Source organism: Etheostoma cragini, chromosome 23, assembly GCF_013103735.1.
Source record: "Etheostoma cragini isolate CJK2018 chromosome 23, CSU_Ecrag_1.0, whole genome shotgun sequence".
NCBI lineage: Eukaryota > Metazoa > Chordata > Actinopteri > Perciformes > Percidae > Etheostoma > Etheostoma cragini.
The window spans coordinates 12,183,407-12,194,709 of NC_048429.1; positions in this window are offsets into that span (position 1 = coordinate 12,183,407).

Here is an 11,303-nt window from a genome sequence, read left to right on the forward strand (position 1 = left end):
CACACACACACACACACACACACACACACACACACACACACACACACACCTAGTGGGGGAAATGAGGTTAGCTTGGCACTCTCTCAAATTTCTCTCTCCTGCTCTCTCTTGCCAAGCGCTGCGTAGGATACTACACTACACACACAGAGGGGTTCTGCTCTACTGCACCATTTTAGAAGACTGGGGGCGTACAGTGTACACACACACACATACACACACACTGCATTATTTTTAAATGAATCCGTGTAGAATGTAGGGGGACACGTTTATCATCCTACGTGGATTGACCTTATGAAAAGAGTCCCAGATATTTTGTAGGCCAATTTCAGTTGAGCTCAGCATTTTGTGAAGATTTGAAATCTAGTTATTTTTAATAGAGCTCCAGCTGAATTATTGTATTTTCCCTTAAATTAAATCTCAGTCCACTGCCAATTTGTAGACAATTTGTAAGCCGTAACAGTCAATAGTAGAACACGCTCCAAAGGGATCAAAAACCTACTTCTTTGATAGTAGCGCCGAAGCCTCCGATTCCCCAAGCAGCTCAATAACTCTTCTGATGTGGTTTACATTTTTCATGGCACGCCTCTATCTCGACAGCTTTAGGACAAAAAAGAAAACAAATGTTTTGTGGCTTTTGCATTGAAAAATAATCCATTGTTTGAATGCACACAAGGGCCGCTGTGAAGCCTCTGATATTAACCTACAATTGTTTTTTTTTTCATCAGTAAATGCAAATGTTTCCCTTCAGTTCAGTTGTATATAACCCCAAAAGTTGATGTGAGTAACATTTAGGGGTGTGTGTGTGTGTGTGTGTGTGTGTGTGTGTGTGTGTGTGTGTGTGTGTGCGCGCGCGCACGTGCTTGCGCATACTTCACAGCTGCCCTTCTAGATTCCTACTCCCACGTTTACCTTGAAAGCAATCTCTACACCCTTTTTCCCTTCCTTTTCATCCCTTTCCCACCTCCATACACAAGGAAAAATTCTGTTTGGTTGATATAGTCCATTCTGAGTCTTCTGCGGTATTTTTTACGACACTGTCCCAGGACAAACTAAGCTGCTTAATATTAATGCTACAGTTGTTCCACACAATTTCCTGTGTTTGCAGTGGACGTGTGTGTGCATTTCGGGTACATATGTAGGTTAACTGGGCTAATAAAAAGGGATTAGTCTATTTGGTTGCACTGATTGAAAAATGTTAAATGACAGAAGGAACAGCAGACTTAAAGATTTGACCCCAAGTAGTAATGTCGGATAACAGCAGAGCAGCCACCTGACAGGAGAGGTGGAAATGTCTTACCTAGAGTCTTTTTGCGAATGTACCCAAGTCAAACTTTATTTTAAAAGCATAATTAGGATGGAAGCGCCACTTTTAAGATTTACTGTAACTTTGTTTTTGGTTAAATGGCCTTTTGAATGGGAGTGCTAGGGGCACTACTATGACAACATCAAAGTCAACATTTTTAGACTCAACGCAGCTTGAAACTTTGCTCCAAGTATCACCACGGGCTCTACACATGAACTTGAGCATTGACAACATTGTTTGCGTGCACAGAGTTTACTAAAAAAGGTTTTGAAAAACTCACTTAGTTGTTGTTGTTTACGCTATCTGCCATTTTGTCAGTCAAAAAGTGTTGATCTCCAAATGCGGATGAATGTCATTCTTATATGAGGATCCTTTTCAGCTACAAGGCCAATATTGTTTTTCACTAAAGACAAAACAAAAAATTATCCATGCATTTACATGGACATAAGCTTCAGGAGCTTTTCATCTTTACTCTCCTCCCTCGACTATTTTTGACTGGCTCGATGAACGGCGCCCAGAAAAACCAACAGCTACAGCGAGTTGTTAAAACCTTTCTTTCAAATTGTGGTGGTAATACTTTGAGCAAAGTTTCATGTTGTGTCGAGCCTTCTTAGTTAGTAAGAAGTAGTTTTAAAAATGTTGATTTTTATGCTATCATTGAAGTGCCCCTATCTCTCTCATTCAAAACGACGTTTGACCAAAAAACAAAGAAACAGTAAATCTTAAGTGTCTCTTTCGTCCTAATTTTGCTTTTAAACTATGATACCATCAAAATCAACATTTTTAAAATACTAAGACGGCTCAACACAACATGAAACTTTTTTCTCCAAGTATCACCAGCGGCTTTTCAGAGGAACTCGAGAGTTTAGAACATGGTTTGTGTGCACAACGTTTACTGAAAAAGGTTTTGAACAACTCACTTAGTTGTTGTTTTTTACACTATCTGCCATCTTGTCAGTCAAAAAGTGTTGATCTCCAAACGTCGCACTGTTGCTTGTTCTGGAGGGAATTACTAGAACTGTTGGGTCCTTGTAAATTCTGGAGTATGGTCTAGACCTACTCTATCTAGAACATGTCTCGAGATAACGCTTATGAATTGATACAATAAATAAAATTGAATTGAATCAAACAAAATGTTCACTCTAGTACGTACACAAAAACCTATAGGTTGCATTTTGGCGAGAGTTATGCTTTCAAGGGGAACTCCTCTGATTCTAAACATCAAACTCTTTTTACAGATTTTGAGGAGTGCTACTGCATACGTGAACGTAGTTGTATGAAGAGATTGAGCTGCACCCAGTCTGATAAATGTCCTGTCACACAAATGTCATGTCACTTGAGTCAGCGTCAGTTTCGGCAGAAGACTACAAATGCAGATGCAAATTGCAGAGTTAGAAAAAAGGTGAAATTACCAGACCTCCGTGGCCCGCTCCACATCTTTGCTTGATGCTAATGGTTCAAGCAAGGACTGGTGTAACACACCTGTACCTTTGTACAAACTAATTGCGGTTGAGTTGCATTGTGGGTGATGTAGGAACTAGGTGCCATTGTTTTTAATACTTTTTAAAAAAACTATCCAACGTGGGTTCAACAATGTTATTGTAAGTGCAAAGCTAAATCATTATTCTTTTACGTATATGTAGAAATACTATATAGTTAAAATACTACAAGTAGGAGTGCTACTTCAGAAATTTACTAAATAGTAAGTAAAATAGTTTAAGAGTAAATATTTCCCTTTGAAGTGTAGTGGACTCGAAGAATAAATGGAACTTCTCAGGAAAGTATCAATGATAGACTGCTATAGCCAATGGGATACCTTATAATTGTACTAAAGTACAATATTTGAGCAAATGTATTTACAGTCCACCACTGGGAAAATGACATTAAGAAAATTAGTCACTGAAGGAAAGACAGAAAGAAATAACAGACAAAGCAAAATAGCTGATCCAGAAAAAAGAAGACAAAGAAGGGAGAAAGAGAGAGATGGCAGGGGGAACAGGCTGGCCTATTGTTAGGAGGACAGTGGGATAACGTTACTGTTTGTGAACTGTACACTAAGCAGGCATTTTGTGATGAGTTTGCTAAAAGCGGCTGCTAAAAACTCTTCTTTCTCATTTTCAGTGTGGCCATCGAGTTCACTGCTCTGCGCCACTGATCTCAACTTACAGCGTTTTGATTGTATGGCGCAGTGTTTGATGTTTGAGTGACAGCTCTGCATGCAATCTGCAGCGTGAACGCCAGGGTTACGCTGGCGCTTTTGATAGCAAAACATGGCAAAGCAGCGAGGCGGAGACATGTTGAAGCCTGTTCGGTGTCCCTTGACGACTTTTTAAATGCTGATATAATATTGTTTCCCTTCTGGCTAGGTTCAGCACTCTGAAAGTGTGTGTGTGTGTGTGTGCGTGTGTGCGTGCGTGCCTGCGTGCCTGCGTGCCTGCGTGTATTGAGTGGTGTAATGTTCCCTGACATGCTAATAGCAGGTTTTCATCTCCTACAGATGTGTTCATGACGGTGTTGGTCTGTCTTTCACACACAATGTTTTAGAAAATGTGATAGAAGCTGCCGATATTCCAAATCCAGTTAATATTTAAATGGGACAATTTTCACAGCCGTAAATTACATGGATTTAATGTTTCCCGGAGACCTTTATACATGGCAGCGTAAAGTAACTGTGACTCTAAAACAACATTTAAAGCCTCAAAAGAAGCACTAAACTGTGCTGGATCTCTTACAAACCAAAAGTATTTTAGGTGGCTTAGCAGCTGTACAAAGAGCTCCTGTTTAAGGAAGTAAAATGTATATTAGGGATGTTAAATAAAGGAATATAAAAAGGAATGGGATTTTAAAACATGTTGAAACACGGTAGCAGCTCTGTAAGGCTGTTCTTAGGCACGGAAACACTTTAAGCTACATGCCAACATATATTGAAATATACTAAAAATGTATTATATAAATATAATATGATGTATTGAACTCCAAAGCACATGCACACTCAACAAAGACACACTCACACTGCATATCTGAACCAACAGGAAAAGAAATGTCAAAAACGAGAGGATTTGATGCAGACTTAGCCGCAAACTCCAAAGTGGCCGCGGCGTTTTCTCCTGAGTTATGATGCGATGCTGCGCCCTGTAATTTACCTTCTGCTGGAGCACATGAGGACGTTCGCCCGGCATACCTCCTGCCCACTGCAACACATGAAAGCTTCGGCCACAGCTGTTCAAGATGGGGGAAATGAGTCCCAGATGGCAAAGTGTTTTGTGTGTATGTGTTTCTTGCCACATTAGAGAATGCTTTTACTGTACAAGTGGCCTGAGTCACATCCCTGGGGTAATGCGGGGAAGACTACTGCAGGATGGAGGGAGATGTGTGGGTGTAGCTTACTGTGTGTGAATGCACATTGGTTGCCCACAGAGCAGCTGGTATGCACTGGACATGTACAGTATGTGTTCATGCTTGTACATGCACATGAGTTCTGACTGTTCCTACAGCGGATTAAAATTACAATGGACCCCAAGACAGCACCATAAATACATTTTACAACCTTCAATTGACGAATTGCCAGCGCTGCTTCGCATAAATTCTGCGTCATGCAAGCTCAGTACTGCTCGAAGGCTATTGATTACTCATCTGCAAAAAGCTTCCACCCTGCTGTAAAAGTATGCATGTCAAACTATGAAGGATATCCTTTGGAAAGATGGGATTATCTTGCTAGTTGGAGATTAACAAGCCACTACACTGTTTATGTATACGTTTGCCATTCATCCATGCATTTTATGCCCATGTATGCAACTACTGTATCCATTTGTTAACTCAATACTCTGTACCTCTTTTATTAGAAAATCTTTGGAAATTGACAGTAGTCTATTTATAAGGTGAATAAACTATGTCAACCAAGCGCTGCAAATAAATCTTCTTTTGATGATTGGCAGTCCTTTTTAGAGCACAATTCTAATTGTAAAATGCACTGTGATTAGGAGCCGCTGCAAAATGTAATGGGTTCATCTTTGGCCTCTGCTGTACCTTTTCACCGAGATTAATAAAAATCAGGGCAGTAGTTTTTCCTGCTGACAAACAAACCGAAAACATTTCACGTACCTTTCTTGGCAGAAGTAATAATTATGCGGAGAAGGGTTCATACTCAAAGCTGACAGTAAGAAATCAGGTGGCTGGTGACACAAGGGCTGCACAATTGGCAAAGTGAGAAAGGGAAGAAAGGTTTGAACTTCTTTTTTAAGCTATTTTTTTTTTTAAAATTTATGTAGGTACAACCAAACGTATTGTTTAACATTGCATTCATTTGGCCAATGCTTTTGTCCAAAGTAACTTACAATAAACGCATTCATGCATTCAAACTCAGTCAAGTACAAAAGCTACAGTAGATGTCATGTAGTTGTCTCAAAGGGTTTGCCCTTTCCCCATTTGTATGATTTATAACGTCTAAACTGTAAATACACAGAGAAGCTGGGAGGCAGAAAAGGTATTAACACTTTCACCTTTTTAGATGTGGTTGGACAACCCTTCATACGGCATACTTTGTGTCAAGCATACCGAACACTTTACCGACCTAAATCTACACATGTTGCATATTTCAATAATTATCTCTAACTGACAATAACTGACAGTTAACCAGATTTGTCTCATGGTTACCACATGTCTATCTGCCCCCTCCGGGCAAACAATAGAGGTTACACTAAAAAGTGCACCGGGACATCCAAATAAAAATGTCTTTGTGTTGGACATACTTTCACTATTTATACATGTGTCATGTGTCAAGTTTTATCCCTATTATCCCTTGACTTTCCTTTGGGGTCAGAGGCCAAGAGAATGCTGGTAAGCAGGACTTACATTGTGTAATGGAGGTCAAAGGTCATCTGTGTTACGGAGATCAGGGAGACATGGAGGGAGGCAGAAATAACAGAGATTACAAGACATTATTCGTTGCTCAGAGGAGTCTGGCCGAGTTAAGCAAGATGGTGAAAGTTCAAGTCTTGTAAACCAGACAGCCGGGTGGATGTTTTTCTTTCAAAGAAATGGGATGACAGTGAATGTTTGTTTGGCTGTTGAACCTCCAACATTGTCAGAGATCAATGATGCTGATGAAGGCAGCATGGTTGAGTCATCTCCTTTAAACTGTCATTCATCCTGATTTTGAGTACTTTTGTTTTTACGCATGAAGGCCTTGACGTCTCATTTATTTGACTCTGATTTTGGAGTTGTTTTTAAAAGCTATATATTTAAAGCTGTAAAATCTTCTGGTATTAAAACGTTCTCTTTAATCTGTGATAAAACCCTTAAATTTGTAATTGTATGGACTGAACTTCAATGACCCCAGGGGTGCAACCCATGCTTAGACCCACAATTCTACAAAATAGATCCTATAGCAGCAAAGTTATGGTGCATACAGGGGGTAAATAAGAAGATCGATATCCACCGTAAAACGCCAAAATCAACAAGACCCTTAAAAAATTCTTACTCTCCGTACAGCCCACTCTTACCCCTAAAGTACAGTGACGAAACTGTCCTCCTCTTTCTCTTCTGAGACCTGTCAGCCAGAAAGACGCCACTTGTTTGGCCTCACAGACAGTCGGGCACCATGTTAGCGGCTTTAGCGTCTAGACGTGGCCAACAAACCACCTTTTCTCCAGTAAGTGGAACAGGGTGTGAAAAGTAAAGTGCAACTTTATACTGCGCTCATACACGTGGTGATGTCACCGTGTTGCTGCCAAGAAAGCAGCGACCCTCATTTGCATGTCATTTTAGGCTGACAGCATCTTTTAAAATCCTTTCCAAATAACTTCAGACAAAGATCCCAGTTGGGTATTCTGATGTTTTTTTTTTCTCTTCCTTTTCCGTCCCCCCCTTTTCTTCTCTCTCAATCACTCTTAACTTTTATCTGCACTTGTTACACTACAGCACACACTCTTTTCTCACACACACAAACGCTACACAGCTTAAAGAAAGAGGCCTCTGTGTTCTGGAGACAAAAGCTCCTCTTTCTCCAGAATGGGAGCCGAGCTTCCGGTTGAAGCTCACTGTGTCAAAGGGGAGAGGAAGGGCAGACGACGGGCCAAGAATATGAAGTGTGTGAGTGTGTGTGTTTGTGTGTGTGTGTGTGTGTGTGTGTGTGTGTTTGTCTGTTTTGATCCTGCATACATTCTGTGTGTTGGAATATGGTTGTTGTAGTTTGAAGCCATTAATGTAATTGTATCTCCAACTCTTTTTCCGGTGCCTTCCCTCCCTGTGTGTCTGTATATGAATGTGTGTTTGTGTGTGTGTTGTCAGGGCGGTCCGCTGGCTGGAAGAGGGCACTGAGTTTGTGTCAGCCGGGTGTGAACCGGTTAGCCGCCCCCCTGCGGACCCACTAACACTGATTGGTCACCAGGGAGCGATGGGAGCGAGCTCAGTTCTCACCATTTAATGCAGAGATAAAAACACCAGGGACTCTGTCCCTCTCTTTCTCTTTGTTTCCCCACATGTTCATTTACGTCTTTCACTTCCTGCATGTCTTTTTCATCGTCCTACCGTCTCATTCTTGTCTTCCTCCGCGTGTCAGTCCTGCTTTCTGTCTTTGTGTAAAACTTGTGTTTTATTGAATTCCTTCTGCCCTGTTTCTTTCCCTTCTATGTCTAACTTCATCATTTTAATCTACAAATGATCTAATGACAGAGATGTTATTTTTGTAGCTTAGGTTTATAGTAACACAAAATAAAGTTCCTTATCATTATAGGAACTTATTATTTTTGTAGTGCAATTGATTTACAACTACCAATTGCTAGTAACTTATTGTGGCATGCACACTCAAATCCAAAATGCACATCTTTATTGACATTGATTCACTGGGATGTTGCAACTATTTCTTCACATTTCCCATATTACGTGACTAAGTGGCCTACGCAGGGACAGCCCTTTTAATTTGTAAAAAGACTAATATTGTAACTACTGTATTCCAGTTACTGTACAGAAAGTTCAATACAGACTTAGCAATGAATCCTTGCTCCCATGAAATGTTAACCCTGTGTGTATTCACCACTCAGGGTTAACTGTAGAGTTGCCTTTTTACACACATTTTAATCCGAAAAGTGAAATTCCAAATCCAATAAGATAAAACACTAACTCAAATCTGGGCTTGATCATTGTTCAGTGTGAAGATGATTTTGTGTGTCTGCATGTGTCAATGTATGATGTAACATGAGGTTTTTGGGGATAGCCTGTTTGTGTTGCGTTTATTTATTATTTGTGTATGCATATTGTGCAACTGTTTATGGATATGTCTACAGTTTGTATGAGGGTGTAATTCTGCATATGTACCTCGTGTGTGTGTGTGTGTGTGTGTGGCTGAGGGCTGTGATGCAGTCCCGCCCTTTTTGCTTACACCAGTTATTAGCACATGCTGCAGAGGTGTGTTTGCCAGTTTACTGGTTCATACTCACTATACACACAAAGTAAAATACAGTACCATCCTTCAGCATTGTGGTTGTAGTCACACTCTTGGAGACACACACACACAGCAAGCATATTGCACATTGACACCTCCCTGTAATTAGCTTCTTCTCTGGTTTTGTTCTTTTCTGTGTGTGTTTGCATGAACTACTGTCTAGTACTTAGATGTTTAAACACCTCCTGCACAGATCCTCCCATATAGACCACTGTTAGCTTTGCATTTGCATGCAGGCGAGGGGACGTGAACGTGGACATACAGTATAGATGGCCTTTATTGAGGTGTAGCCATGCTTTGGATTATTTTATTGAAAACGTAATACAGTACCAAGCTAATTCTATTGAGGAGACATGGGAATTAAATCCAATTCCTTTTGCTTTAACTGTAAAAACCCATTTTTCAAGATGAGATGACATCTGACTCATCTAGTTAAAATGTTGAAAATATGAAAATAGTCACTTTTCATGGACATGTATGTAACATAGAAATGTTCACTTACATATGCTTCCTGTGCCTTTCCACTATACATTTTTTATATGCATTCTACGCCTTTGGTGCCTTTAATGCTTTCCATGCATTACACATTTAAATTTTGACATTCTCCACGCAACCTTTACACAGGTTGCATAGAGACACACCTTTCTTCGCCATTTACACACACACATATTCTGTGTATCTACAGGGATGTCTTCTGAAAGGTTTCCATGTGGGATGTCTCTGATGTGCATGGCTGGGGGAAGAAACCAGTGTAGTCGGTGAGGAAGGGGAGAGGTGGTGCGCTGAGGCGAGGCTAATTTGTTTGTGATTGGCATTGATTAAAGTCGGTCCCAGGAGAGCTGTGAACACACAGGGACTCACTCATGATATAACTACAGTGTTACAAATGCTGTCACATTGTCTCTGTTGTTTTACCCCCAAGAGATTCATTCTAACCCTAATGATTACTGTTGATGTTTCTTGGCTTCCAAACTCAGACTCATCTGTGTTTGTCCAGTTATCTGCAGAGATTTAAAAATACACCACTAATGCAAAAAAAAATGACCCAGAAAAGCAGAGCACACTGTGTACACTATGCTGTTCTGCCCAATAATAGACAAAGACAGAGGGGAAACTGAGAATATGCTTCATGAATGCATGGAATTACCTGAAATTACTCATCCAGCCTGCACATGCTTCACCTGGGGCAGTCACTTTAACTGCTGACAGCCTTTTCCTACTCATTATGTTTGAACTGAACACAGAACTGTTAAAGTGGTCACTTTAAATCCTACCACGTTTCTTGAAGGGTTGATACTACATGAATGAGGTAACAGAAAGCAAGTGTTCAACAAAGTGTCACTTGTCTATTTGCTGCTAACATAATCCCACCCCATAATCCAACAGTGTAACCCTACACCCTAAAACTCTCCACCGACAGCCTTTCTGACAATATTTTCTTAAGGTTTGGGAGGTCTTATTGGCAGCGTGAACAGCTCACCTATTCAGTGGTGGGCAAAAAAATTTAAATGGAGAATTAACAAAGGAACAATTGAATCAAGTCTGTGACTGCGCATGATAAAGGTCTTCAAGAAGATCTCAGAGTTTGACAACTTGTGTCAATGTGGTGACTTTCTTGACCCTGCTTTCATAGGAATTTGTATAATTATTATAATTGTTGTATAATTAGACATCTGTTTTAGATCAAGTTTGTTTAAATGTCGCGACCAACAGAGGATGACAAATGTTTTCTCGAGCCAGAAAATTGACAACAGTATTGTATTTGGGTCGTTTGCTAAAATCATAATCAAATTTGAGTTTTTACCCTTTTGCCTCAATGTAAGAGCACAGTGACAAAGAACATATTTCAATGACCCTGTATTTATTCTTTAGTTATCTCTCGGCATATGCTACTGCATCTATATTATTTAAATTGAGTGTTGCAAAATCCCTATATTTTCTCTTCATGTAAAACAGAATGTATTGATGCAAAGTGATACCAAGGATCAAAGCAGTGTGTCTGGAACAAAAACCTGATTTATCTTTCCAAAAAATGTGACTTTGCTGTGATTAATTAATTCCTCCCTTGTCGACAGGCTCCTGATCTAATACTGTGGGTGAGGAAGGCATGGGTGTAGGCCACCAGACCTTAATGCAGCTCTGCATTGTGCTGTATATACTGTTTACTGTACAAGAAGTGTGAGAACTATATGCGGAACATATACAATGGTTTATACTGCTGTATCTACAGATTACAGCATCCTTTTTAAATTCTACTCTATTTTATTTATGGTGTCAGATCATAACAAGAGTCATCTTAAGACAGTTTACAAATGGAGTAGGTCTAGACCACACTCTATAATTAAAAAAAAGTCCAGTAATTCCCCCAAGAGCATTTAGCATTTAGCATGAAAGTGGCGAGAAAAAACTTCCTTTTAGGGCAAAACCTCGGACCGACCCATGATCTTGGCGGGTGGTGTCTGACTGTGACGGTTGGGGGTGCGATGAACAGTGGCAATAACAGTCACAAAACAGATAATGGAACTCTGACTAGAAATAGTAGCAGTTCATGGTGTAGCC